Source organism: Neofelis nebulosa, chromosome 7 (assembly GCF_028018385.1).
Source record: "Neofelis nebulosa isolate mNeoNeb1 chromosome 7, mNeoNeb1.pri, whole genome shotgun sequence".
Lineage (NCBI taxonomy): Eukaryota > Metazoa > Chordata > Mammalia > Carnivora > Felidae > Neofelis > Neofelis nebulosa.
Window position 1 is genome coordinate 40,534,128 of NC_080788.1, and position 6,000 is coordinate 40,540,127.

A 6,000-nucleotide genomic window follows, 5' to 3' on the forward strand; every position below is an offset into this window, starting at 1 on the left:
AGCCGCCCCCTTACCGCACCCCTCTACCTGTTCTTATTTTTTTTTTTAATTTTTTTTTTCAACGTTTTCAATTTATTTTTGGGACAGAGAGAGAGCATGAACGGGGGAGGGGCAGAGAAAGAGGGAGACACAGAATCGGAAACAGGCTCCAGGCTCCGAGCCATCAGCCCAGAGCCTGACGCGGGGCTCGAACTCACGGACCGCGAGATCGTGACCTGGCTGAAGTCGGACGCTCAACCGACTGCGCCACCCAGGCGCCCCCTACCTGTTCTTATTGATTTTTGGTTCATATTTGTTGTGGCCGGATCCCAGGGGCCACCGCTACAAGTGGCAAGTGTGAGCATAGGAGCAACACCTCACGCTTACCGATCTTGCAGTGGAGAGAGACTCTCCTGCGGAGGTGGACAAAGCCTCTAGAGTCTCAGCTCTCGTCCCCAAATTTACCTACTTTCTAGGACTCCTCGCTCATTCTGCTGCAGCCTCTCTACCGGCCACAAAGGGGCGCTGCTTCTTTTTAGTGCTCAGTTCCTGCCACAAGGCCCAGCTGCTAAAAGTCAGGGAGCCCAAACTTTTACGGTTCCTAAAAGAATTTTGGAAATATTTATTCCTCGTGCCCATTATAAAGATCACACGTATAGCTTTCGTGAAGTAACTTACAACAGCATACAGTTAAATAGGTGCGAAGAACAGATACTTTTAAGTAGTGATGCTCTGAACTGTTTGGTGACTGTAAAACGCAAACAGCGCAAGGTAAATGCCCAAGAGATTTAATACTTACTCTCTCCTCAGACCTGCTTTTCCCCCTTTCATTTCACCAAGAATTAAGTACAAACATTTCTTGTAACTGGAAACGCTTTATTGAATACTGAATTATATTTCAGGACAAAATAAGCACAATAACTGAAACTCAAAACACCCCACCAATTGTTTGTGTTTCCTCTACAACTAGTAGCCTTTAAACGTTACGGATACGCACCAAACTTATACAATAACAGCTAAAAAACGCTTCTAAGAAACCGCCAAAAAAAAAAACAAAACACAACGGATTTAGAAAAATCTTTCTTTTAAACCACATTGGTAGTCCTGCAAAATACAAGACTTCGAAAAATTAGCTTAAAACTCAAAATTGTTTCTCTCCACGGAAATCTTTAGTAAAAGGCGAAAGATTTATACGATTTGAAGAAAAACCAGAGCCTACGTCACCGTTGTTTCGTAACTCATTTCCCAAGTAAATGTAACCCCTAGTACGCAAAGGGTGGCTACTTATCACAAGCGTTACTCACTGCAAAAATTTATTCAAGGAATTCTGAAAATAATAGGCTCACACTTAGAAAAGTTGGATAATGAATAAGTTTATTTTACTTGTAAACAATTATACTGCTTGCGGTGTATTATGGGTATGCAAATGAACCTGTGTAATCGCCCTTTAGACTCCGGAAATTTAAGTATTCAAATCGGTGCTCTGGGGCCACTTTTAAGGGGCAAAGCGGAGACTCAGCTGCCCGACGTCTCAATTTCGTCCTGGTCAACTGGAGACATTCTGATTTTGTCTATTCCTAAATTGGAGCTTTGCGTATGATTTCTTTCAAATAAAAGAATTTTCTGATAGCTGCGGAGAGGGGGCAAGCCTTGAGGACAGCAAAGTAATGGTTAATGCAAAATTCAGGGTAGTGTTCACCTGCTGTCGGAAGCGAGGGCTGTGACTGGGGAAAGGCCTATAGAGGGTTTCAAAGGTGTCAGCAATATCCTTTTTCTTAAACTGGGAAGGAAGCATCAAAGTCTCATTTCATTATTTGGTTATGTTCATATATCATGTAACATCATGTGTCATAGTCATGAACGTTATAAATCTTCCCCTTCAGTGAGACCTACTTTTATGTCTTTCAATATAGTCTTATAATTTTACTATAGAGATTTTGTTAGATTTGCTTTACTCTTTTTTTTTTTTTTAAGTTTATTTATTTGTGTTGAGAGAGAGAGGAAAAGCAAAAGTGGTGGAGGGGCGGAGAGAGAGAATCCTAAGCGCAGAGCCTTCAGAGCCCACTTGGGGCTTGAACTCAGGAACCTGGAGATCATGACCTGAGCCGATATTGAGAGACCGAGGCTTAACGACTGAGCCACCCAGGTGCTCCAAGATTTACTTTACTCCTAATATCTTGTACTTTTTGTGATTAGTATAGATTTTTTAAGTTGCATTTTTTTTTAATGTTTATTTATTTTTGAGACAGTGAAAGAGTGCATGAGCAGGGGAGGGGTGGGGGGTGGGGGGTGGCGGGCAGAAGATCTGAAGCAGGCTCCACCTGGACAGCAGAGAGCTTGATGCAGGGCTCAAACTCCCGAACCTGTGAGACCATGACTTGAGCTGAAGTTGGTTGCTTACTGACTAAGCCACCCAGGCGCCCCTTAAATTGGAATTTATAATTGTTTATTGTTGGTATATAGTAACGCAATTGACTTTTTTTTTTTTTTTTTCCAACGGGATAGAAGTTTATTGAATACTCCACAAAGGATGGGTGGACAGGACCGCAGAGAAGAGGCCGCGTGCCACAACTGACTTTTACTTATTGCTCTTGCATTCGGTGATCTTAAACTCTTGTTCTAATGATCGTAGATTCTAGTGGATGTTGTATGTAGACAAGTATATCATCTGAAAGTGACAACTTTGTTTTTCCCTCATAAATCTATACATTTTATTATTTCTTGTTCTTGTTTTATTTAATTGGGAACTCTAATAGAGGAGGCACTGAACCGAAGCAATGATAGTGGGTGTCTTTTTCCCATTCTGGTCATGGCTTTCATTGGACCACTATTAAATGCGAACTTTGATGTTAGACAGGTGGGGCTTCATGGGCAAGCAGTCTATACACTTGCTCTTTGCTCATAAAGCCCAGCTCTACAGTTGCCTTCATGAAATTCTTAGTAATTTTGAACAGGGCCTGTATTTTCATTTTGTACTGGGCCTCAAAAGGTTTCTGGTAGAAACTCTTCTAATTAAGCTAGTTCCATTCTATTCCTAGTTTGCTGTGATTTTTTTTTTCTTGTAGTATAGGTTAGTACTGAGATAATCATAACTTTTTTAATCTATTAATGTGCAAAATTACATTCACAGATTTTCTATGATAAATCATCCCTGCAGTCATAACCTAAACTCTATTTGACACTCATGTATTTTTAAATAGACTTTATTGTTTAGAAAAAATTTAAATTTACAGAAAAGATGGGAAGATACTGCAGAAAGTTCTGCATATCCTACACCCATTTGCCCCATCACTAATATGTTATTATTAGTATGGTCCACTTGTTACAATTAATGATCCTGCATTATATGTTGTTGTCATGTCTTCTTAGGTTCCTCTGGGCTTTAAGTTTCTTGGACTTTCCTTGTTTTGATTACCTTGATAGTTTTGAGGCATACAGGTAAGATATTTTGTAGAATGTCCCTCTACTGGGACTGGTCTGATGGTTTTCTCACAATTTGACTGGGGTAATGTGTTTTTGAGAGGAAGACTACATAGATATGTTGCCATTTTCACCACCTCATTTCAAGGGTACATATATCAACATGACTTATCACTATTGATATGGTGATATTAATCACCTCCAGAGAGAAGAGGAAGCTGGAGGTTGAATCAATCACCAATGGCCAATGATTTAATTAATCCTGCCTAAGTAAAGAAGCCTTCATAAAAATTAAAAAAGGATGAGGTTCAGAGAGCTTTGGGTTGGTGAAAACATGGAGATACAGGGAAAGCAGTGTACCCAGAGAGAATACAGAAGCTTTGCATCCCTTCCCATATACCTTGACCTATGTATCTCTTCCATCTGACAGTTACTGAGTCATACCCTTTTATAATAAACAGTGATGTAGTAAGTAAACTGTTTTCCTGAATTCTGTGAGTCACTCTAGCAAATGAATTAAATCTGAGGAGGCGGGGTCATGAGAATGTCCAATTTGTAGCTGGTCTGTCAGAGGCACAGATGACAACCTGGATTTGCCATTGCAACAAAGAATTATGAGACAAGCAAAGAAAAAGGGAAAGTATGACCCATACACTGGGGAAAAAAGCAGTCAACAAAAAACTGCCTATGAAAGCAACCAGATGTTGAGTTTAACAGACAAAGCCTTGAAAGTAGCTATTATAAATATGTTTAAGGAAGTAGAGGAAGATATGAGGACAATGTCACATCAAATAGAGAATACCAATAAAGGGATAAAAATTATTTCAAAACAAACAAATGGAGGGGTACCTGGGTGGCTCATCAGTTGAGCATCTGATCTTGATTTTGGCTAAGGTCATGATCCCAGGGTCATGGGATGGAGCCCCATGTTGGGCTGCATGCTGAGTGTGGAGCCTGCTTGAGATTCTCTCTCTCTCTTTCCCCCTCTGCCCCTCTCCCCTACTTGCACTCTCTCTCTCTCTCTCTCTCTCTCTCTCTTTAAAATGAAAAATAAATTTAACTTAATTTTAAAATTAAAAATAAATAAAAATTAAAAATTTTTAAATTAAAAATTAAAATTAAAAAAAATAAAAATTAATAAAAACAAATGGAAATGCTAGAGTTGAAAAGTATAGAAATTGGAATAAAAAATTCACCACAGGGATTAACAGTAGATGTTAACTACAGAAGAAACTACAGAAGAACTACAGAAGAAAGAGCTAGCAAACCTGAAAATAGATCAATAGAGATTATGTAATCCAAAGAACATAGAAGAAAACAATGAAGAACAATTACAGAGCCTCAGAGAAATGGGGGACACCATTAAACACATCAATGTATATGTGATGGGAATACCAGAAGGAGAGAAGAGAGAAAGGAGCAGAAAAAATATTTCAAGAAATGATAGCTGAAAACTTCCCAAATAATAGAAAAACAATCATTTACATATACAGGAAGCCCAATGAATCCCGTGTAGGATGCATTCAAAGAGATCCACCAATAGACATATCATGGTAAAAATACCAAAAGCCAGGGCTCCTGGGTGGCTCAGTTGCTTAAGCATCTGACTCTTGATTTTTGCTCAGGTCACAATCTTGCAGTTTGTGAGCTCAAGCCCTGAGCTGGACTCTGTGCTGACAGCATGGAGCCTGCTTGGGATTCTCTCTCCCTCTCCCTAGAGTCTCAGTCTGTCTCTCAATCTCTCTCTCTCTCTCTCTCTCTCAAAATAAATAAATAAACATTTAAAAAAAGATTTAAAAAAATGCCAAAAGCCAAAGACAAGGAAGAAATCTTGAAAGCAGCAAGAGAAAAATAAGTCCTCACTTACAACAGAACCCAAATAAAATTAACAGCTGACTTCTCATCAGCAGCAATAGAGGCCAGAAGGCAGTAGGATGACATGTTCAAAGTGCTCAAAGAAAAAAGCTGCCAACCAGAATCCTATATCTAATGAAACTATCTTTTAAAAATGAAGGCAGGGGCACCTGGGTGGCTCAGTCGGTTAAGTAGCCAACCTCAGCTCAGGTCATGATCTTATAGTCCATGAGTTCGAGCCCCATTTTGGGTTCTGTGCTGACAGCTCAGAGCCCGGGGCCTGCTTCAGATTCTGTGTCTCCCTCTTTCTTTGCCGCTCCCCTCCTCATGCTCTGTCTCTCTCTCAAAAAAAGAAAAATTAATTAATAAATAAACATTAAAAACGAAGGCAAATTTGCAGATAAACAAAAACTGAGAGAATTTGTTGCTAGCAAACCTGCCTTACAAGAAATACTAAAGGAAGTTCATCAGGCTGAAAGTAACTGACCTCAGATAGTAATGGGAGTCCACACAAGAAGCCAAAAAACACTCGTAATTATAAAAGACAGAATACATGCAGTTTTGTTGTCCTTCTTTCCCTTAACTAATTTAAAAGGCAATTATGTAAAACAATATGTATATGATGTATTGTTGGGCCTATAAAATGGAAATGTAACATATTTGCCAATAAGAGCACATAGAGTTTGTGAGGGAGCAAAGCTGTATTGGACTAAAGAAATGTCTCCATACCACCCAAAGCAATCTACA

General features: G+C 39.4%; 1 non-coding gene across 1 annotated transcript; it reads right to left on the minus strand.

The window, feature by feature from the left end:
- Nucleotides 1-1,079: 1,079 nt before the first annotated feature.
- On the minus strand, nt 1,080-1,196 carry LOC131518310 (U5 spliceosomal RNA). The gene has a single exon (XR_009265002.1). It is a non-coding gene; the product is annotated as a U5 spliceosomal RNA (small nuclear RNA).
- Between the last annotated feature and the right edge of the window lie 4,804 nt (nt 1,197-6,000).